General features: G+C 46.0%; 7 non-coding genes across 7 annotated transcripts; all 7 read right to left on the reverse strand.

Moving 5' to 3' along the window:
- Window positions 1-5,244: 5,244 nt before the first annotated feature.
- Window positions 5,245-5,327, reverse strand: trnal-uaa (transfer RNA leucine (anticodon UAA)). Its single transcript has one exon. It is a non-coding gene; the product is annotated as a tRNA-Leu (tRNA).
- A 2,663-nt stretch (window positions 5,328-7,990) lies between these two features.
- trnal-uaa (transfer RNA leucine (anticodon UAA)) lies at window positions 7,991-8,073 on the reverse strand. Its single transcript has one exon. It is a non-coding gene; the product is annotated as a tRNA-Leu (tRNA).
- A 2,663-nt stretch (window positions 8,074-10,736) lies between these two features.
- trnal-uaa (transfer RNA leucine (anticodon UAA)) lies at window positions 10,737-10,819 on the reverse strand. Its single transcript has one exon. It is a non-coding gene; the product is annotated as a tRNA-Leu (tRNA).
- A 2,663-nt stretch (window positions 10,820-13,482) lies between these two features.
- trnal-uaa (transfer RNA leucine (anticodon UAA)) lies at window positions 13,483-13,565 on the reverse strand. Its single transcript has one exon. It is a non-coding gene; the product is annotated as a tRNA-Leu (tRNA).
- Window positions 13,566-16,228: 2,663 nt separating this feature from the next.
- Window positions 16,229-16,311, reverse strand: trnal-uaa (transfer RNA leucine (anticodon UAA)). Its single transcript has one exon. It is a non-coding gene; the product is annotated as a tRNA-Leu (tRNA).
- Window positions 16,312-18,974: 2,663 nt separating this feature from the next.
- Window positions 18,975-19,057, reverse strand: trnal-uaa (transfer RNA leucine (anticodon UAA)). Its single transcript has one exon. It is a non-coding gene; the product is annotated as a tRNA-Leu (tRNA).
- A 2,663-nt stretch (window positions 19,058-21,720) lies between these two features.
- On the reverse strand, window positions 21,721-21,803 carry trnal-uaa (transfer RNA leucine (anticodon UAA)). The gene has a single exon. It is a non-coding gene; the product is annotated as a tRNA-Leu (tRNA).
- Window positions 21,804-24,149: the final 2,346 nt, after the last annotated feature.

The following is a 24,149-nucleotide window of genomic DNA, read 5'->3' on the forward strand; positions in this document are numbered from 1 at the left end:
TCAATCCAGACAAAAATCAATGGTAAGCTGAGTCGATCTTCTCAGACTCTTTTCAGCTCCAAATGCATCTGTGAGTGCGTGAGAACACACGATCGGTTATGATTTGGTCAAATTACCATGAGCTGCTTGACATGACTGCAATTTCGATTCTTGCATTGATAAATGATTTCACCCATTGCTCGAAACAGGACAACTTTCACGTTTACACGGAACATGAAACACACCGGACTACAGGGAAAATGCACAAAGCTGAGCAGCCCGTGTTCCAAATCATAACGTGCAGCATAGTTTCAGTCACTGTGTCTGTCTTGCAGAATAAGAGTCCCAAAGAATGTTCTCCACCCTAAAACCGGAGGTAGCATTACAATCCGAGAACGACAGATCACATTGCGAGGATGCTCTGACCTCGGAGCCAATTCGAGATGCCACTTTCCTTGCCTTTTTGCCTTAACCGTGCAATTCGCTGCAGAGATGTTCACACCTGGATATGAGCCACATGGATACCAACTGAGTTGGAAACCTGTGTGGGAATCGAAAGGAAGCGACACAATAAAGTTTGATAAATTCCATGGTGCTTTTAAGAAATGCAGTCTCTGTTCACCTCAATCTAAAAGGCAGTTTCTGAACATAGTCAGAGAAGTCAAAAGGGAATTAGCTCACCCCACCCCACTCTCCGGAAGAGGTGCTAACTGCCCTTGAGTGCTTTTTGTTCTCGATGTGAAGAGCTCTCACGCCTGAGTCACCTTCACGTCTCTGGTTGCTGAGCGAATCACAAAGAAGGAATTTCACCAGAGCTGCTACTGCCTCACTTCCCCACTCGCCCTCCCCGTTTACATTTTCCTGCTCGTCAGTGATTTAAAGAAATCCAAATGGATGCGATGTCATTCTGTAGCCTCTCTGTCGATTCCTCCGTCTCACTTCCAACGTGGCTTAGATCTCGGGGCGCACCTTAATACTAGCGACGCTGTGAAAGCATAGGTCCAGAGGTTCCTCTGAGAGTGTAATTTCTTTCATTGCTGTTGCTGATTGAATGAGCCACTTCCGTGCGAACTGCTCCAAAACATGATTCAGGACCTCTGGTGCCAACTCTCGTACGTTGAATAACGACAGACAGCTTCCAAATGAGGTCTTTCAGAGACGACTTTGGGGGTACATTTGACAGACAGACTAGTTCAGGAATCCGTGGTGCGCTGTGATACCAGAGCATCAGCTTCTTCCCTGTCTTTGAACCGGGCAAACCTGCGCAAGGAATGCAAATGCGGTGCTGCTTTTCATGGAAGGATCAGAAGGCGGGAACTACACTCTCAAACAGAATGGCATATGATCAGAACCAGGTTGGAGAAAAACTTGACAATGCTTTGCACAGTAATTAAATGGAGTTGCATTACATTTCACTACGAGAGCAGATTTGTTCAAGCACTGAAAGTTGAAGCCATTCTACTTTTCACCTTTCTGTTTCCAATCGCTCGTTGTTTAATGGGACTTGTTTAATTTTGGCTATGTGCTGAGCATGGACGAGATACACCGAAGTATCTGTTTCCACGCGGTGTGCCCTAATAACGTTGTGTTGCTTACACCGGCATTAAAGGATCACTCTTTAGCGGAGCTTGCCGTCGCAGTCTGCGGCACAATCATATAGCCTGTTCGACTGCTCACGGGAACGGTAGCATTGTGAATCGCTGCAGAAACGAACGACTTCCTTACTTTTGCTCCGACTGACCATACTCTGGGAAATTTTCCCAGATTCTCAGTTCAGGATTTTTGCAGCTGGAAGTTACCTCAGAAACCCTGTTAACTCGTAATTTATTGAGAGAATCGCAAAACGGAAAGCATTTAACACGGAACACAAACAAAACTGGCAAACCAAATGTATTTCCAGACACAGCGAGCATGAATGCTAAATGTGAGACAGTCCGGGGCATGAGCCATAAAGTAATCTCACAACTAACAACAGGGCAATTCCAAACTACTCTTTCAAACATACAGGAGCCTGAGTGCACCACCACTTCCCGGACAATGCTGAAAAGAGAGAAAGAAAGAACATAATAAGAATGGGCCATAAAAAGTGAATTTCACCAATCACAGTCTCGGCTAGATTACCTTTCCCTTCCGATGTCTCCAGGACGGAGATGAAGGAAATGGGAGAAATTCAATAACATATGACATCGAAATTCATTGGAACGATTTTTTCATTGGCCAGAAAACCAAATAACGACGAGTCGAGTCACCGTAGTACTTTGTTTCACAACAGCGATGAAATAACAGTCTCCATTCGATTCCATTAAAATTCAACTCGCCTGGAACGTAAAGCAACAGAAGAGCTGCGGGAGGCGAACACGATCATGACAGCACAGACGCTTCGCCAAATTCGGCACTTTCACACACCACAATTAATTGCCCGGGAAGCAAACCCATTTCGCTTCTGTTTTAAACAGAAACGCAGCAGGGGTCGAAACAGCATTTCAACCAGCTGCGCGATTGGAGAAGGTCAGCAGAAATGGCAGCGGTGGGATTCGAACCCACGCCTCTGTCAGAGACTGGAGCTTAAATCCCGCGCCTTAGAGCGCTCGGCCACACTACCAGCCAACCACTAGCGCTGCCAATTTTCTTGCACTTCCAATTGTGCTCCTGCAAAACAACAGATGCAAAGTCACGTTAAAAGGGTTCCATGATCCCTCTCCGACTCGCACAGCTGCTGGGATGTGCCCGGCTACAATGACAATTTCGCAGCAGATAATGATACCCATCAATCCAGACAAAAATCAATGGAAAGCTGAGTCGATCTTCTCAGACTCTTTTCAGCTCCAAATGCATCTGTGAGTGCGTGAGAACACACGATCGGTTATGATTTGGTCAAATTACCATGAGCTGCTTGACATGACTGCAATTTCGATTCTTGCATTGATAAATGATTTCACCCATTGCTCGAAACAGGACAACTTTCACGTTTACACGGAACATGAAACACACCGGACTACAGGGAAAATGCACAAAGCTGAGCAGCCCGTGTTCCAAATCATAACGTGCAGCATAGTTTCAGTCACTGTGTCTGTCTTGCAGAATAAGAGTCCCAAAGAATGTTCTCCACCCTAAAACCGGAGGTAGCATTACAATCCGAGAACGACAGATCACATTGCGAGGATGCTCTGACCTCGGAGCCAATTCGAGATGCCACTTTCCTTGCCTTTTTGCCTTAACCGTGCAATTCGCTGCAGAGATGTTCACACCTGGATATGAGCCACATGGATACCAACTGAGTTGGAAACCTGTGTGGGAATCGAAAGGAAGCGACACAATAAAGTTTGATAAATTCCATGGTGCTTTTAAGAAATGCAGTCTCTGTTCACCTCAATCTAAAAGGCAGTTTCTGAACATAGTCAGAGAAGTCAAAAGGGAATTAGCTCACCCCACCCCACTCTCCGGAAGAGGTGCTAACTGCCCTTGAGTGCTTTTTGTTCTCGATGTGAAGAGCTCTCACGCCTGAGTCACCTTCACGTCTCTGGTTGCTGAGCGAATCACAAAGAAGGAATTTCACCAGAGCTGCTACTGCCTCACTTCCCCACTCGCCCTCCCCGTTTACATTTTCCTGCTCGTCAGTGATTTAAAGAAATCCAAATGGATGCGATGTCATTCTGTAGCCTCTCTGTCGATTCCTCCGTCTCACTTCCAACGTGGCTTAGATCTCGGGGCGCACCTTAATACTAGCGACGCTGTGAAAGCATAGGTCCAGAGGTTCCTCTGAGAGTGTAATTTCTTTCATTGCTGTTGCTGATTGAATGAGCCACTTCCGTGCGAACTGCTCCAAAACATGATTCAGGACCTCTGGTGCCAACTCTCGTACGTTGAATAACGACAGACAGCTTCCAAATGAGGTCTTTCAGAGACGACTTTGGGGGTACATTTGACAGACAGACTAGTTCAGGAATCCGTGGTGCGCTGTGATACCAGAGCATCAGCTTCTTCCCTGTCTTTGAACCGGGCAAACCTGCGCAAGGAATGCAAATGCGGTGCTGCTTTTCATGGAAGGATCAGAAGGCGGGAACTACACTCTCAAACAGAATGGCATATGATCAGAACCAGGTTGGAGAAAAACTTGACAATGCTTTGCACAGTAATTAAATGGAGTTGCATTACATTTCACTACGAGAGCAGATTTGTTCAAGCACTGAAAGTTGAAGCCATTCTACTTTTCACCTTTCTGTTTCCAATCGCTCGTTGTTTAATGGGACTTGTTTAATTTTGGCTATGTGCTGAGCATGGACGAGATACACCGAAGTATCTGTTTCCACGCGGTGTGCCCTAATAACGTTGTGTTGCTTAAACCGGCATTAAAGGATCACTCTTTAGCGGAGCTTGCCGTCGCAGTCTGCGGCACAATCATATAGCCTGTTCGACTGCTCACGGGAACGGTAGCATTGTGAATCGCTGCAGAAACGAACGACTTCCTTACTTTTGCTCCGACTGACCATACTCTGGGAAATTTTCCCAGATTCTCAGTTCAGGATTTTTGCAGCTGGAAGTTACCTCAGAAACCCTGTTAACTCGTAATTTATTGAGAGAATCGCAAAACGGAAAGCATTTAACACGGAACACAAACAAAACTGGCAAACCAAATGTATTTCCAGACACAGCGAGCATGAATGCTAAATGTGAGACAGTCCGGGGCATGAGCCATAATGTAATCTCACAACTAACAACAGGGCAATTCCAAACTACTCTTTCAAACATACAGGAGCCTGAGTGCACCACCACTTCCCGGACAATGCTGAAAAGAGAGAAAGAAAGAACATAATAAGAATGGGCCATAAAAAGTGAATTTCACCAATCACAGTCTCGGCTAGATTACCTTTCCCTTCCGATGTCTCCAGGACGGAGATGAAGGAAATGGGAGAAATTCAATAACATATGACATCGAAATTCATTGGAACGATTTTTTCATTGGCCAGAAAACCAAATAACGACGAGTCGAGTCACCGTAGTACTTTGTTTCACAACAGCGATGAAATAACAGTCTCCATTCGGTTCCATTAAAATTCAACTCGCCTGGAACGTAAAGCAACAGAAGAGCTGCGGGAGGCGAACACGATCATGACAGCACAGACGCTTCGCCAAATTCGGCACTTTCACACACCACAATTCATTGCCCGGGAAGCAAACCCATTTCGCTTCTGTTTTAAACAGAAACGCAGCAGGGGTCGAAACAGCATTTCAACCAGCTGCGCGGTGGGAGAAGGTCAGCAGAAATGGCAGCGGTGGGATTCGAACCCACGCCTCTGTCAGAGACTGGAGCTTAAATCCAGCGCCTTAGACCGCTCGGCCACACTACCAGCCAGCCACTAGCGCTGCCCATTTTCTTGCACTTCCAATTGTGCTCCTGCAAAACAACAGATGCAAAGTCACGTTAAAAGGGTTCCATGATCCCTCTCCGACTCGCACAGCTGCTGGGATGTGCCCGGCTACAATGACAATTTCGCAGCAGATAATGATACCCATCAATCCAGACAAAAATCAATGGTAAGCTGAGTCGATCTTCTCAGACTCTTTTCAGCTCCAAATGCATCTGTGAGTGCGTGAGAACACACGATCGGTTATGATTTGGTCAAATTACCATGAGCTGCTTGACATGACTGCAATTTCGATTCTTGCATTGATAAATGATTTCACCCATTGCTCGAAACAGGACAACTTTCACGTTTACACGGAACATGAAACACACCGGACTACAGGGAAAATGCACAAAGCTGAGCAGCCCGTGTTCCAAATCATAACGTGCAGCATAGTTTCAGTCACTGTGTCTGTCTTGCAGAATAAGAGTCCCAAAGAATGTTCTCCACCCTAAAACCGGAGGTAGCATTACAATCCGAGAACGACAGATCACATTGCGAGGATGCTCTGACCTCGGAGCCAATTCGAGATGCCACTTTCCTTGCCTTTTTGCCTTAACCGTGCAATTCGCTGCAGAGATGTTCACACCTGGATATGAGCCACATGGATACCAACTGAGTTGGAAACCTGTGTGGGAATCGAAAGGAAGCGACACAATAAAGTTTGATAAATTCCATGGTGCTTTTAAGAAATGCAGTCTCTGTTCACCTCAATCTAAAAAGCAGTTTCTGAACATAGTCAGAGAAGTCAAAAGGGAATTAGCTCACCCCACCCCACTCTCCGGAAGAGGTGCTAACTGCCCTTGAGTGCTTTTTGTTCTCGATGTGAAGAGCTCTCACGCCTGAGTCACCTTCACGTCTCTGGTTGCTGAGCGAATCACAAAGAAGGAATTTCACCAGAGCTGCTACTGCCTCACTTCCCCACTCGCCCTCCCCGTTTACATTTTCCTGCTCGTCAGTGATTTAAAGAAATCCAAATGGATGCGATGTCATTCTGTAGCCTCTCTGTCGATTCCTCCGTCTCACTTCCAACGTGGCTTAGATCTCGGGGCGCACCTTAATACTAGCGACGCTGTGAAAGCATAGGTCCAGAGGTTCCTCTGAGAGTGTAATTTCTTTCATTGCTGTTGCTGATTGAATGAGCCACTTCCGTGCGAACTGCTCCAAAACATGATTCAGGACCTCTGGTGCCAACTCTCGTACGTTGAATAACGACAGACAGCTTCCAAATGAGGTCTTTCAGAGACGACTTTGGGGGTACATTTGACAGACAGACTAGTTCAGGAATCCGTGGTGCGCTGTGATACCAGAGCATCAGCTTCTTCCCTGTCTTTGAACCGGGCAAACCTGCGCAAGGAATGCAAATGCGGTGCTGCTTTTCATGGAAGGATCAGAAGGCGGGAACTACACTCTCAAACAGAATGGCATATGATCAGAACCAGGTTGGAGAAAAACTTGACAATGCTTTGCACAGTAATTAAATGGAGTTGCATTACATTTCACTACGAGAGCAGATTTGTTCAAGCACTGAAAGTTGAAGCCATTCTACTTTTCACCTTTCTGTTTCCAATCGCTCGTTGTTTAATGGGACTTGTTTAATTTTGGCTATGTGCTGAGCATGGACGAGATACACCGAAGTATCTGTTTCCACGCGGTGTGCCCTAATAACGTTGTGTTGCTTACACCGGCATTAAAGGATCACTCTTTAGCGGAGCTTGCCGTCGCAGTCTGCGGCACAATCATATAGCCTGTTCGACTGCTCACGGGAACGGTAGCATTGTGAATCGCTGCAGAAACGAACGACTTCCTTACTTTTGCTCCGACTGACCATACTCTGGGAAATTTTCCCAGATTCTCAGTTCAGGATTTTTGCAGCTGGAAGTTACCTCAGAAACCCTGTTCAGTCGTAATTTATTGAGAGAATCGCAAAACGGAAAGCATTTAACACGGAACACAAACAAAACTGGCAAACCAAATGTATTTCCAGACACAGCGAGCATGAATGCTAAATGTGAGACAGTCCGGGGCATGAGCCATAATGTAATCTCACAACTAACAACAGGGCAATTCCAAACTACTCTTTCAAACATACAGGAGCCTGAGTGCACCACCACTTCCCGGACAATGCTGAAAAGAGAGAAAGAAAGAACATAATAAGAATGGGCCATAAAAAGTGAATTTCACCAATCACAGTCTCGGCTAGATTACCTTTCCCTTCCGATGTCTCCAGGACGGAGATGAAGGAAATGGGAGAAATTCAATAACATATGACATCGAAATTCATTGGAACGATTTTTTCATTGGCCAGAAAACCAAATAACGACGAGTCGAGTCACCGTAGTACTTTGTTTCACAACAGCGATGAAATAACAGTCTCCATTCGGTTCCATTAAAATTCAACTCGCCTGGAACGTAAAGCAACAGAAGAGCTGCGGGAGGCGAACACGATCATGACAGCACAGACGCTTCGCTAAATTCGGCACTTTCACACACCACAATTAATTGCCCGGGAAGCAAACCCATTTCGCTTCTGTTTTAAACAGAAACGCAGCAGGGGTCGAAACAGCATTTCAACCAGCTGCGCGATTGGAGAAGGTCAGCAGAAATGGCAGCTGTGGGATTCGAACCCACGCCTCTGTCAGAGACTGGAGTTTAAATCCAGCGCCTTAGACCGCTCGGCCACACTACCAGCCAGCCACTAGCGCTGCCCATTTTCTTGCACTTCCAATTGTGCTCCTGCAAAACAACAGATGCAAAGTCACGTTAAAAGGGTTCCATGATCCCTCTCCGACTCGCACAGCTGCTGGGATGTGCCCGGCTACAATGACAATTTCGCAGCAGATAATGATACCCATCAATCCAGACAAAAATCAATGGTAAGCTGAGTCGATCTTCTCAGACTCTTTTCAGCTCCAAATGCATCTGTGAGTGCGTGAGAACACACGATCGGTTATGATTTGGTCAAATTACCATGAGCTGCTTGACATGACTGCAATTTCGATTCTTGCATTGATAAATGATTTCACCCATTGCTCGAAACAGGACAACTTTCACGTTTACACGGAACATGAAACACACCGGACTACAGGGAAAATGCACAAAGCTGAGCAGCCCGTGTTCCAAATCATAACGTGCAGCATAGTTTCAGTCACTGTGTCTGTCTTGCAGAATAAGAGTCCCAAAGAATGTTCTCCACCCTAAAACCGGAGGTAGCATTACAATCCGAGAACGACAGATCACATTGCGAGGATGCTCTGACCTCGGAGCCAATTCGAGATGCCACTTTCCTTGCCTTTTTGCCTTAACCGTGCAATTCGCTGCAGAGATGTTCACACCTGGATATGAGCCACATGGATACCAACTGAGTTGGAAACCTGTGTGGGAATCGAAAGGAAGCGACACAATAAAGTTTGATAAATTCCATGGTGCTTTTAAGAAATGCAGTCTCTGTTCACCTCAATCTAAAAGGCAGTTTCTGAACATAGTCAGAGAACTCAAAAGGGAATTAGCTCACCCCACCCCACTCTCCGGAAGAGGTGCTAACTGCCCTTGAGTGCTTTTTGTTCTCGATGTGAAGAGCTCTCACGCCTGAGTCACCTTCACGTCTCTGGTTGCTGAGCGAATCACAAAGAAGGAATTTCACCAGAGCTGCTACTGCCTCACTTCCCCACTCGCCCTCCCCGTTTATATTTTCCTGCTCGTCAGTGATTTAAAGAAATCCAAATGGATGCGATGTCATTCTGTAGCCTCTCTGTCGATTCCTCCGTCTCACTTCCAACGTGGCTTAGATCTCGGGGCGCACCTTAATACTAGCGACGCTGTGAAAGCATAGGTCCAGAGGTTCCTCTGAGAGTGTAATTTCTTTCATTGCTGTTGCTGATTGAATGAGCCACTTCCGTGCGAACTGCTCCAAAACATGATTCAGGACCTCTGGTGCCAACTCTCGTACGTTGAATAACGACAGACAGCTTCCAAATGAGGTCTTTCAGAGACGACTTTGGGGGTACATTTGACAGACAGACTAGTTCAGGAATCCGTGGTGCGCTGTGATACCAGAGCATCAGCTTCTTCCCTGTCTTTGAACCGGGCAAACCTGCGCAAGGAATGCAAATGCGGTGCTGCTTTTCATGGAAGGATCAGAAGGCGGGAACTACACTCTCAAACAGAATGGCATATGATCAGAACCAGGTTGGAGAAAAACTTGACAATGCTTTGCACAGTAATTAAATGGAGTTGCATTACATTTCACTACGAGAGCAGATTTGTTCAAGCACTGAAAGTTGAAGCCATTCTACTTTTCACCTTTCTGTTTCCAATCGCTCGTTGTTTAATGGGACTTGTTTAATTTTGGCTATGTGCTGAGCATGGACGAGATACACCGAAGTATCTGTTTCCACGCGGTGTGCCCTAATAACGTTGTGTTGCTTACACCGGCATTAAAGGATCACTCTTTAGCGGAGCTTGCCGTCGCAGTCTGCGGCACAATCATATAGCCTGTTCGACTGCTCACGGGAACGGTAGCATTGTGAATCGCTGCAGAAACGAACGACTTCCTTACTTTTGCTCCGACTGACCATACTCTGGGAAATTTTCCCAGATTCTCAGTTCAGGATTTTTGCAGCTGGAAGTTACCTCAGAAACCCTGTTCAGTCGTAATTTATTGAGAGAATCGCAAAACGGAAAGCATTTAACACGGAACACAAACAAAACTGGCAAACCAAATGTATTTCCAGACACAGCGAGCATGAATGCTAAATGTGAGACAGTCCGGGGCATGAGCCATAATGTAATCTCACAACTAACAACAGGGCAATTCCAAACTACTCTTTCAAACATACAGGAGCCTGAGTGCACCACCACTTCCCGGACAATGCTGAAAAGAGAGAAAGAAAGAACATAATAAGAATGGGCCATAAAAAGTGAATTTCACCAATCACAGTCTCGGCTAGATTACCTTTCCCTTCCGATGTCTCCAGGACGGAGATGAAGGAAATGGGAGAAATTCAATAACATATGACATCGAAATTCATTGGAACGATTTTTTCATTGGCCAGAAAACCAAATAACGACGAGTCGAGTCACCGTAGTACTTTGTTTCACAACAGCGATGAAATAACAGTCTCCATTCGGTTCCATTAAAATTCAACTCGCCTGGAACGTAAAGCAACAGAAGAGCTGCGGGAGGCGAACACGATCATGACAGCACAGACGCTTCGCTAAATTCGGCACTTTCACACACCACAATTAATTGCCCGGGAAGCAAACCCATTTCGCTTCTGTTTTAAACAGAAACGCAGCAGGGGTCGAAACAGCATTTCAACCAGCTGCGCGATTGGAGAAGGTCAGCAGAAATGGCAGCTGTGGGATTCGAACCCACGCCTCTGTCAGAGACTGGAGTTTAAATCCAGCGCCTTAGACCGCTCGGCCACACTACCAGCCAGCCACTAGCGCTGCCCATTTTCTTGCACTTCCAATTGTGCTCCTGCAAAACAACAGATGCAAAGTCACGTTAAAAGGGTTCCATGATCCCTCTCCGACTCGCACAGCTGCTGGGATGTGCCCGGCTACAATGACAATTTCGCAGCAGATAATGATACCCATCAATCCAGACAAAAATCAATGGTAAGCTGAGTCGATCTTCTCAGACTCTTTTCAGCTCCAAATGCATCTGTGAGTGCGTGAGAACACACGATCGGTTATGATTTGGTCAAATTACCATGAGCTGCTTGACATGACTGCAATTTCGATTCTTGCATTGATAAATGATTTCACCCATTGCTCGAAACAGGACAACTTTCACGTTTACACGGAACATGAAACACACCGGACTACAGGGAAAATGCACAAAGCTGAGCAGCCCGTGTTCCAAATCATAACGTGCAGCATAGTTTCAGTCACTGTGTCTGTCTTGCAGAATAAGAGTCCCAAAGAATGTTCTCCACCCTAAAACCGGAGGTAGCATTACAATCCGAGAACGACAGATCACATTGCGAGGATGCTCTGACCTCGGAGCCAATTCGAGATGCCACTTTCCTTGCCTTTTTGCCTTAACCGTGCAATTCGCTGCAGAGATGTTCACACCTGGATATGAGCCACATGGATACCAACTGAGTTGGAAACCTGTGTGGGAATCGAAAGGAAGCAACACAATAAAGTTTGATAAATTCCATGGTGCTTTTAAGAAATGCAGTCTCTGTTCACCTCAATCTAAAAGGCAGTTTCTGAACATAGTCAGAGAACTCAAAAGGGAATTAGCTCACCCCACCCCACTCTCCGGAAGAGGTGCTAACTGCCCTTGAGTGCTTTTTGTTCTCGATGTGAAGAGCTCTCACGCCTGAGTCACCTTCACGTCTCTGGTTGCTGAGCGAATCACAAAGAAGGAATTTCACCAGAGCTGCTACTGCCTCACTTCCCCACTCGCCCTCCCCGTTTATATTTTCCTGCTCGTCAGTGATTTAAAGAAATCCAAATGGATGCGATGTCATTCTGTAGCCTCTCTGTCGATTCCTCCGTCTCACTTCCAACGTGGCTTAGATCTCGGGGCGCACCTTAATACTAGCGACGCTGTGAAAGCATAGGTCCAGAGGTTCCTCTGAGAGTGTAATTTCTTTCATTGCTGTTGCTGATTGAATGAGCCACTTCCGTGCGAACTGCTCCAAAACATGATTCAGGACCTCTGGTGCCAACTCTCGTACGTTGAATAACGACAGACAGCTTCCAAATGAGGTCTTTCAGAGACGACTTTGGGGGTACATTTGACAGACAGACTAGTTCAGGAATCCGTGGTGCGCTGTGATACCAGAGCATCAGCTTCTTCCCTGTCTTTGAACCGGGCAAACCTGCGCAAGGAATGCAAATGCGGTGCTGCTTTTCATGGAAGGATCAGAAGGCGGGAACTACACTCTCAAACAGAATGGCATATGATCAGAACCAGGTTGGAGAAAAACTTGACAATGCTTTGCACAGTAATTAAATGGAGTTGCATTACATTTCACTACGAGAGCAGATTTGTTCAAGCACTGAAAGTTGAAGCCATTCTACTTTTCACCTTTCTGTTTCCAATCGCTCGTTGTTTAATGGGACTTGTTTAATTTTGGCTATGTGCTGAGCATGGACGAGATACACCGAAGTATCTGTTTCCACGCGGTGTGCCCTAATAACGTTGTGTTGCTTAAACCGGCATTAAAGGATCACTCTTTAGCGGAGCTTGCCGTCGCAGTCTGCGGCACAATCATATAGCCTGTTCGACTGCTCACGGGAACGGTAGCATTGTGAATCGCTGCAGAAACGAACGACTTCCTTACTTTTGCTCCGACTGACCATACTCTGGGAAATTTTCCCAGATTCTCAGTTCAGGATTTTTGCAGCTGGAAGTTACCTCAGAAACCCTGTTAACTCGTAATTTATTGAGAGAATCGCAAAACGGAAAGCATTTAACACGGAACACAAACAAAACTGGCAAACCAAATGTATTTCCAGACACAGCGAGCATGAATGCTAAATGTGAGACAGTCCGGGGCATGAGCCATAATGTAATCTCACAACTAACAACAGGGCAATTCCAAACTACTCTTTCAAACATACAGGAGCCTGAGTGCACCACCACTTCCCGGACAATGCTGAAAAGAGAGAAAGAAAGAACATAATAAGAATGGGCCATAAAAAGTGAATTTCACCAATCACAGTCTCGGCTAGATTACCTTTCCCTTCCGATGTCTCCAGGACGGAGATGAAGGAAATGGGAGAAATTCAATAACATATGACATCGAAATTCATTGGAACGATTTTTTCATTGGCCAGAAAACCAAATAACGACGAGTCGAGTCACCGTAGTACTTTGTTTCACAACAGCGATGAAATAACAGTCTCCATTCGATTCCATTAAAATTCAACTCGCCTGGAACGTAAAGCAACAGAAGAGCTGCGGGAGGCGAACACGATCATGACAGCACAGACGCTTCGCCAAATTCGGCACTTTCACACACCACAATTAATTGCCCGGGAAGCAAACCCATTTCGCTTCTGTTTTAAACAGAAACGCAGCAGGGGTCGAAACAGCATTTCAACCAGCTGCGCGATTGGAGAAGGTCAGCAGAAATGGCAGCGGTGGGATTCGAACCCACGCCTCTGTCAGAGACTGGAGCTTAAATCCAGCGCCTTAGACCGCTCGGCCACACTACCAGCCAGCCACTCGCGCTGCCCATTTTCTTGCACTTCCAATTGTGCTCCTGCAAAACAACAGATGCAAAGTCACGTTAAAAGGGTTCCATGATCCCTCTCCGACTCGCACAGCTGCTGGGATGTGCCCGGCTACAATGACAATTTCGCAGCAGATAATGATACCCATCAATCCAGACAAAAATCAATGGTAAGCTGAGTCGATCTTCTCAGACTCTTTTCAGCTCCAAATGCATCTGTGAGTGCGTGAGAACACACGATCGGTTATGATTTGGTCAAATTACCATGAGCTGCTTGACATGACTGCAATTTCGATTCTTGCATTGATAAATGATTTCACCCATTGCTCGAAACAGGACAACTTTCACGTTTACACGGAACATGAAACACACCGGACTACAGGGAAAATGCACAAAGCTGAGCAGCCCGTGTTCCAAATCATAACGTGCAGCATAGTTTCAGTCACTGTGTCTGTCTTGCAGAATAAGAGTCCCAAAGAATGTTCTCCACCCTAAAACCGGAGGTAGCATTACAATCCGAGAACGACAGATCACATTGCGAGGATGCTCTGACCTCGGAGCCAATTCGAGATGCCACTTTCCTTGCCTTTTTGCCTTAACCGTGCAATTCGCTGCAGAGATGTTCACACCTGGATATGAGCCACATGGATACCAACTGAGTTGGAAACCTGTGTGGGAATCGAAAGGAAGCGACACAATAAAGTTTGATAAATTCCATGGTGCTTTTAAGAAATGCAGTCTCTGTTCACCTCAATCTAAAAGGCAGTTTCTGAACATAGTCAGAGAAGTCAAAAGGGAATTAGCTCACCCCACCCCACTCTCCGGAAGAGGTGCTAACTGCCCTTGAGTGCTTTTTGTTCTCGATGTGAAGAGCTCTCACGCCTGAGTCACCTTCACGTCTCTGGTTGCTGAGCGAATCACAAAGAAGGAATTTCACCAGAGCTGCTACTGCCTCACTTCCCCACTCGCCCTCCCCGTTTACATTTTCCTGCTCGTCAGTGATTTAAAGAAATCCAAATGGATGCGATGTCATTCTGTAGCCTCTCTGTCGATTCCTCCGTCTCACTTCCAACGTGGCTTAGATCTCGGGGCGCACCTTAATACTAGCGACGCTGTGAAAGCATAGGTCCAGAGGTTCCTCTGAGAGTGTAATTTCTTTCATTGCTGTTGCTGATTGAATGAGCCACTTCCGTGCGAACTGCTCCAAAACATGATTCAGGACCTCTGGTGCCAACTCTCGTACGTTGAATAACGACAGACAGCTTCCAAATGAGGTCTTTCAGAGACGACTTTGGGGGTACATTTGACAGACAGACTAGTTCAGGAATCCGTGGTGCGCTGTGATACCAGAGCATCAGCTTCTTCCCTGTCTTTGAACCGGGCAAACCTGCGCAAGGAATGCAAATGCGGTGCTGCTTTTCATGGAAGGATCAGAAGGCGGGAACTACACTCTCAAACAGAATGGCATATGATCAGAACCAGGTTGGAGAAAAACTTGACAATGCTTTGCACAGTAATTAAATGGAGTTGCATTACATTTCACTACGAGAGCAGATTTGTTCAGGCACTGAAAGTTGAAGCCATTCTACTTTTCACCTTTCTGTTTCCAATCGCTCGTTGTTTAATGGGACTTGTTTAATTTTGGCTATGTGCTGAGCATGGACGAGATACACCGAAGTATCTGTTTCCACGCGGTGTGCCCTAATAACGTTGTGTTGCTTACACCGGCATTAAAGGATCACTCTTTAGCGGAGCTTGCCGTCGCAGTCTGCGGCACAATCATATAGCCTGTTCGACTGCTCACGGGAACGGTAGCATTGTGAATCGCTGCAGAAACGAACGACTTCCTTACTTTTGCTCCGACTGACCATACTCTGGGAAATTTTCCCAGATTCTCAGTTCAGGATTTTTGCAGCTGGAAGTTACCTCAGAAACCCTGTTAACTCGTAATTTATTGAGAGAATCGCAAAACGGAAAGCATTTAACACGGAACACAAACAAAACTGGCAAACCAAATGTATTTCCAGACACAGCGAGCATGAATGCTAAATGTGAGACAGTCCGGGGCATGAGCCATAATGTAATCTCACAACTAACAACAGGGCAATTCCAAACTACTCTTTCAAACATACAGGAGCCTGAGTGCACCACCACTTCCCGGACAATGCTGAAAAGAGAGAAAGAAAGAACATAATAAGAATGGGCCATAAAAAGTGAATTTCACCAATCACAGTCTCGGCTAGATTACCTTTCCCTTCCGATGTCTCCAGGACGGAGATGAAGGAAATGGGAGAAATTCAATAACATATGACATCGAAATTCATTGGAACGATTTTTTCATTGGCCAGAAAACCAAATAACGACGAGTCGAGTCACCGTAGTACTTTGTTTCACAACAGCGATGAAATAACAGTCTCCATTCGATTCCATTAAAATTCAACTCGCCTGGAACGTAAAGCAACAGAAGAGCTGCGGGAGGCGAACACGATCATGACAGCACAGACGCTTCGCTAAATTCGGCACTTTCACACACCACGATTAATTGCCCGGGAAGCAAACCCATTTCGCTTCTGTTTTAAACAGAAACGCAGCAGGGGTCGAAACAGCATTTCAACCAGCTGCGCGATTGGAGAAGGTCAGCAGAAATGGCAGCGGTGGGATTCGAACCCACGCCTCTGTCAGAGACTGGAGCTTAAATCCAGCGCCTTAGACCGCTCGGCCACACTACCAGCCAGCCACTAGCGCTGCCCATTTTCTTGCACTTCCAATTGTGCTCCTGCAAAACAACAGATGCAAAGTCACGTTAAAAGGGTTCCATGATCCCTCTCCGACTCGCACAGCTGCTGGGATGTGCCCGGCTACAATGACAATTTCGCAGCAGATAATGATACCCATCAATCCAGACAAAAATCAATGGTAAGCTGAGTCGATCTTCTCAGACTCTTTTCAGCTCCAAATGCATCTGTGAGTGCGTGAGAACACACGATCGGTTATGATTTGGTCAAATTACCATGAGCTGCTTGACATGACTGCAATTTCGATTCTTGCATTGATAAATGATTTCACCCATTGCTCGAAACAGGACAACTTTCACGTTTACACGGAACATGAAACACACCGGACTACAGGGAAAATGCACAAAGCTGAGCAGCCCGTGTTCCAAATCATAACGTGCAGCATAGTTTCAGTCACTGTGTCTGTCTTGCAGAATAAGAGTCCCAAAGAATGTTCTCCACCCTAAAACCGGAGGTAGCATTACAATCCGAGAACGACAGATCACATTGCGAGGATGCTCTGACCTCGGAGCCAATTCGAGATGCCACTTTCCTTGCCTTTTTGCCTTAACCGTGCAATTCGCTGCAGAGATGTTCACACCTGGATATGAGCCACATGGATACCAACTGAGTTGGAAACCTGTGTGGGAATCGAAAGGAAGCGACACAATAAAGTTTGATAAATTCCATGGTGCTTTTAAGAAATGCAGTCTCTGTTCACCTCAATCTAAAAGGCAGTTTCTGAACATAGTCAGAGAAGTCAAAAGGGAATTAGCTCACCCCACCCCACTCTCCGGAAGAGGTGCTAACTGCCCTTGAGTGCTTTTTGTTCTCGATGTGAAGAGCTCTCACGCCTGAGTCACCTTCACGTCTCTGGTTGCTGAGCGAATCACAAAGAAGGAATTTCACCAGAGCTGCTACTGCCTCACTTCCCCACTCGCCCTCCCCGTTTACATTTTCCTGCTCGTCAGTGATTTAAAGAAATCCAAATGGATGCGATGTCATTCTGTAGCCTCTCTGTCGATTCCTCCGTCTCACTTCCAACGTGGCTTAGATCTCGGGGCGCACCTTAATACTAGCGACGCTGTGAAAGCATAGGTCCAGAGGTTCCTCTGAGAGTGTAATTTCTTTCATTGCTGTTGCTGATTGAATGAGCCACTTCCGTGCGAACTGCTCCAAAACATGATTCAGGACCTCTGGTGCCAACTCTCGTACGTTGAATAACGACAGACAGCTTCCAAATGAGGTCTTTCAGAGACGACTTTGGGGGTACATTTGACAGACAGACTAGTTCAGGAATCCGTGGTGCGCTGTGATACCAGAGCATCAGCTTCTTCCCTGTCTTTGAACCGGGCAAACCTGCGCAAGGAATGCAAATGCGGTGCTGCTTTTCATGGAAGGATCAGAAGGCGGGAACTACACTCTCAAACAGAATGGCATATGATCAGAACCAGGTTGGAGAAAAACTTGACAATGCTTTGCACAGTAATTAAATGGAGTTGCATTACATTTCACTACGAGAGCAGATTTGTTCAAGCACTGAAAGTTGAAGCCATTCTACTTTTCACCTTTCTGTTTCCAATCGCTCGTTGTTTAATGGGACTTGTTTAATTTTGGCTATGTGCTGAGCATGGACGAGATACACCGAAGTATCTGTTTCCACGCGGTGTGCCCTAATAACGTTGTGTTGCTTAAACCGGCATTAAAGGATCACTCTTTAGCGGAGCTTGCCGTCGCAGTCTGCGGCACAATCATATAGCCTGTTCGACTGCTCACGGGAACGGTAGCATTGTGAATCGCTGCAGAAACGAACGACTTCCTTACTTTTGCTCCGACTGACCATACTCTGGGAAATTTTCCCAGATTCTCAGTTCAGGATTTTTGCAGCTGGAAGTTACCTCAGAAACCCTGTTAACTCGTAATTTATTGAGAGAATCGCAAAACGGAAAGCATTTAACACGGAACACAAACAAAACTGGCAAACCAAATGTATTTCCAGACACAGCGAGCATGAATGCTAAATGTGAGACAGTCCGGGGCATGAGCCATAATGTAATCTCACAACTAACAACAGGGCAATTCCAAACTACTCTTTCAAACATACAGGAGCCTGAGTGCACCACCACTTCCCGGACAATGCTGAAAAGAGAGAAAGAAAGAACATAATAAGAATGGGCCATAAAAAGTGAATTTCACCAATCACAGTCTCGGCTAGATTACCTTTCCCTTCCGATGTCTCCAGGACGGAGATGAAGGAAATGGGAGAAATTCAATAACATATGACATCGAAATTCATTGGAACGATTTTTTCATTGGCCAGAAAACCAAATAACGACGAGTCGAGTCACCGTAGTACTTTGTTTCACAACAGCGATGAAATAACAGTCTCCATTCGATTCCATTAAAATTCAACTCGCCTGGAACGTAAAGCAACAGAAGAGCTGCGGGAGGCGAACACGATCATGACAGCACAGACGCTTCGCCAAATTCGGCACTTTCACACACCACAATTAATTGCCCGGGAAGCAAACCCATTTCGCTTCTGTTTTAAACAGAAACGCAGCAGGGGTCGAAACAGCATTTCAACCAGCTGCGCGATTGGAGAAGGTCAGCAGAAATGGCAGCGGTGGGATTCGAACCCACGCCTCTGTCAGAGACTGGAGCTTAAATCCAGCGCCTTAGACCGCTCGGCCACACTACCAGCCAGCCACTAGCGCTGCCCATTTTCTTGCACTTCCAATTGTGCTCCTGCAAAACAACAGATGCAAAGTCACGTTAAAAGGGTTCCATGATCCCTCTCCGACTCGCACAGCTGCTGGGATGTGCCCGGCTACAATGACAATTTCGCAGCAGATAATGATACCCATCAATCCAGACAAAAATCAATGGTAAGCTGAGTCGATCTTCTCAGACTCTTTTCAGCTCCAAATGCATCTGTGAGTGCGTGAGAACACACGATCGGTTATGATTTGGTCAAATTACCATGAGCTGCTTGACATGACTGCAATTTCGATTCTTGCATTGATAAATGATTTCACCCATTGCTCGAAACAGGACAACTTTCACGTTTACACGGAACATGAAACACACCGGACTACAGGGAAAATGCACAAAGCTGAGCAGCCCGTGTTCCAAATCATAACGTGCAGCATAGTTTCAGTCACTGTGTCTGTCTTGCAGAATAAGAGTCCCAAAGAATGTTCTCCACCCTAAAACCGGAGGTAGCATTACAATCCGAGAACGACAGATCACATTGCGAGGATGCTCTGACCTCGGAGCCAATTCGAGATGCCACTTTCCTTGCCTTTTTGCCTTAACCGTGCAATTCGCTGCAGAGATGTTCACACCTGGATATGAGCCACATGGATACCAACTGAGTTGGAAACCTGTGTGGGAATCGAAAGGAAGCGACACAATAAAGTTTGATAAATTCCATGGTGCTTTTAAGAAATGCAGTCTCTGTTCACCTCAATCTAAAAAGCAGTTTCTGAACATAGTCAGAGAAGTCAAAAGGGAATTAGCTCACCCCACCCCACTCTCCGGAAGAGGTGCTAACTGCCCTTGAGTGCTTTTTGTTCTCGATGTGAAGAGCTCTCACGCCTGAGTCACCTTCACGTCTCTGGTTGCTGAGCGAATCACAAAGAAGGAATTTCACCAGAGCTGCTACTGCCTCACTTCCCCACTCGCCCTCCCCGTTTACATTTTCCTGCTCGTCAGTGATTTAAAGAAATCCAAATGGATGCGATGTCATTCTGTAGCCTCTCTGTCGATTCCTCCGTCTCACTTCCAACGTGGCTTAGATCTCGGGGCGCACCTTAATACTAGCGACGCTGTGAAAGCATAGGTCCAGAGGTTCCTCTGAGAGTGTAATTTCTTTCATTGCTGTTGCTGATTGAATGAGCCACTTCCGTGCGAACTGCTCCAAAACATGATTCAGGACCTCTGGTGCCAACTCTCGTACGTTGAATAACGACAGACAGCTTCCAAATGAGGTCTTTCAGAGACGACTTTGGGGGTACATTTGACAGACAGACTAGTTCAGGAATCCGTGGTGCGCTGTGATACCAGAGCATCAGCTTCTTCCCTGTCTTTGAACCGGGCAAACCTGCGCAAGGAATGCAAATGCGGTGCTGCTTTTCATGGAAGGATCAGAAGGCGGGAACTACACTCTCAAACAGAATGGCATATGATCAGAACCAGGTTGGAGAAAAACTTGACAATGCTTTGCACAGTAATTAAATGGAGTTGCATTACATTTCACTACGAGAGCAGATTTGTTCAAGCACTGAAAGTTGAAGCCATTCTACTTTTCACCTTTCTGTTTCCAATCGCTCGTTGTTTAATGGGACTTGTTTAATTTTGGCTATGTGCTGAGCATGGACGAGATACACCGAAGTATCTGTTTCCACGCGGTGTGCCCTAATAACGTTGTGTTGCTTACACCGGCATTAAAGGATCACTCTTTAGCGGAGCTTGCCGTCGCAGTCTGCGGCACAATCATATAGCCTGTTCGACTGCTCACGGGAACGGTAGCATTGTGAATCGCTGCAGAAACGAACGACTTCCTTACTTTTGCTCCGACTGACCATACTCTGGGAAATTTTCCCAGATTCTCAGTTCAGGATTTTTGCAGCTGGAAGTTACCTCAGAAACCCTGTTCAGTCGTAATTTATTGAGAGAATCGCAAAACGGAAAGCATTTAACACGGAACACAAACAAAACTGGCAAACCAAATGTATTTCCAGACACAGCGAGCATGAATGCTAAATGTGAGACAGTCCGGGGCATGAGCCATAATGTAATCTCACAACTAACAACAGGGCAATTCCAAACTACTCTTTCAAACATACAGGAGCCTGAGTGCACCACCACTTCCCGGACAATGCTGAAAAGAGAGAAAGAAAGAACATAATAAGAATGGGCCATAAAAAGTGAATTTCACCAATCACAGTCTCGGCTAGATTACCTTTCCCTTCCGATGTCTCCAGGACGGAGATGAAGGAAATGGGAGAAATTCAATAACATATGACATCGAAATTCATTGGAACGATTTTTTCATTGGCCAGAAAACCAAATAACGACGAGTCGAGTCACCGTAGTACTTTGTTTCACAACAGCGATGAAATAACAGTCTCCATTCGGTTCCATTAAAATTCAACTCGCCTGGAACGTAAAGCAACAGAAGAGCTGCGGGAGGCGAACACGATCATGACAGCACAGACGCTTCGCTAAATTCGGCACTTTCACACACCACAATTAATTGCCCGGGAAGCAAACCCATTTCGCTTCTGTTTTAAACAGAAACGCAGCAGGGGTCGAAACAGCATTTCAACCAGCTGCGCGATTGGAGAAGGTCAGCAGAAATGGCAGCTGTGGGATTCGAACCCACGCCTCTGTCAGAGACTGGAGTTTAAATCCAGCGCCTTAGACCGCTCGGCCACACTACCAGCCAGCCACTAGCGCTGCCCATTTTCTTGCACTTCCAATTGTGCTCCTGCAAAACAACAGATGCAAAGTCACGTTAAAAGGGTTCCATGATCCCTCTCCGACTCGCACAGCTGCTGGGATGTGCCCGGCTACAATGACAATTTCGCAGCAGATAATGATACCCATCAATCCAGACAAAAATCAATGGTAAGCTGAGTCGATCTTCTCAGACTCTTTTCAGCTCCAAATGCATCTGTGAGTGCGTGAGAACACACGATCGGTTATGATTTGGTCAAATTACCATGAGCTGCTTGACATGACTGCAATTTCGATTCTTGCATTGATAAATGATTTCACCCATTGCTCGAAACAGGACAACTTTCACGTTTACACGGAACATGAAACACACCGGACTACAGGGAAAATGCACAAAGCTGAGCAGCCCGTGTTCCAAATCATAACGTGCAGCATAGTTTCAGTCACTGTGTCTGTCTTGCAGAATAAGAGTCCCAAAGAATGTTCTCCACCCTAAAACCGGAGGTAGCATTACAATCCGAGAACGACAGATCACATTGCGAGGATGCTCTGACCTCGGAGCCAATTCGAGATGCCACTTTCCTTGCCTTTTTGCCTTAACCGTGCAATTCGCTGCAGAGATGTTCACACCTGGATATGAGCCACATGGATACCAACTGAGTTGGAAACCTGTGTGGGAATCGAAAGGAAGCAACACAATAAAGTTTGATAAATTCCATGGTGCTTTTAAGAAATGCAGTCTCTGTTCACCTCAATCTAAAAGGCAGTTTCTGAACATAGTCAGAGAACTCAAAAGGGAATTAGCTCACCCCACCCCACTCTCCGGAAGAGGTGCTAACTGCCCTTGAGTGCTTTTTGTTCTCGATGTGAAGAGCTCTCACGCCTGAGTCACCTTCACGTCTCTGATTGCTGAGCGAATCACAAAGAAGGAATTTCACCAGAGCTGCTACTGCCTCACTTCCCCACTCGCCCTCCCCGTTTATATTTTCCTGCTCGTCAGTGATTTAAAGAAATCCAAATGGATGCGATGTCATTCTGTAGCCTCTCTGTCGATTCCTCCGTCTCACTTCCAACGTGGCTTAGATCTCGGGGCGCACCTTAATACTAGCGACGCTGTGAAAGCATAGGTCCAGAGGTTCCTCTGAGAGTGTAATTTCTTTCATTGCTGTTGCTGATTGAATGAGCCACTTCCGTGCGAACTGCTCCAAAACATGATTCAGGACCTCTGGTGCCAACTCTCGTACGTTGAATAACGACAGACAGCTTCCAAATGAGGTCTTTCAGAGACGACTTTGGGGGTACATTTGACAGACAGACTAGTTCAGGAATCCGTGGTGCGCTGTGATACCAGAGCATCAGCTTCTTCCCTGTCTTTGAACCGGGCAAACCTGCGCAAGGAATGCAAATGCGGTGCTGCTTTTCATGGAAGGATCAGAAGGCGGGAACTACACTCTCAAACAGAATGGCATATGATCAGAACCAGGTTGGAGAAAAACTTGACAATGCTTTGCACAGTAATTAAATGGAGTTGCATTACATTTCACTACGAGAGCAGATTTGTTCAAGCACTGAAAGTTGAAGCCATTCTACTTTTCACCTTTCTGTTTCCAATCGCTCGTTGTTTAATGGGACTTGTTTAATTTTGGCTATGTGCTGAGCATGGACGAGATACACCGAAGTATCTGTTTCCACGCGGTGTGCCCTAATAACGTTGTGTTGCTTAAACCGGCATTAAAGGATCACTCTTTAGCGGAGCTTGCCGTCGCAGTCTGCGGCACAATCATATAGCCTGTTCGACTGCTCACGGGAACGGTAGCATTGTGAATCGCTGCAGAAACGAACGACTTCCTTACTTTTGCTCCGACTGACCATACTCTGGGAAATTTTCCCAGATTCTCAGTTCAGGATTTTTGCAGCTGGAAGTTACCTCAGAAACCCTGTTAACTCGTAATTTATTGAGAGAATCGCAAAACGGAAAGCATTTAACACGGAACACAAACAAAACTGGCAAACCAAATGTATTTCCAGACACAGCGAGCATGAATGCTAAATGTGAGACAGTCCGGGGCATGAGCCATAATGTAATCTCACAACTAACAACAGGGCAATTCCAAACTACTCTTTCAAACATACAGGAGCCTGAGTGCACCACCACTTCCCGGACAATGCTGAAAAGAGAGAAAGAAAGAACATAATAAGAATGGGCCATAAAAAGTGAATTTCACCAATCACAGTCTCGGCTAGATTACCTTTCCCTTCCGATGTCTCCAGGACGGAGATGAAGGAAATGGGAGAAATTCAATAACATATGACATCGAAATTCATTGGAA

Source organism: Chiloscyllium punctatum, chromosome 41 (genome assembly GCF_047496795.1).
Source record: "Chiloscyllium punctatum isolate Juve2018m chromosome 41, sChiPun1.3, whole genome shotgun sequence".
In the NCBI taxonomy this organism is placed as follows: Eukaryota; Metazoa; Chordata; class Chondrichthyes; order Orectolobiformes; family Hemiscylliidae; genus Chiloscyllium; species Chiloscyllium punctatum.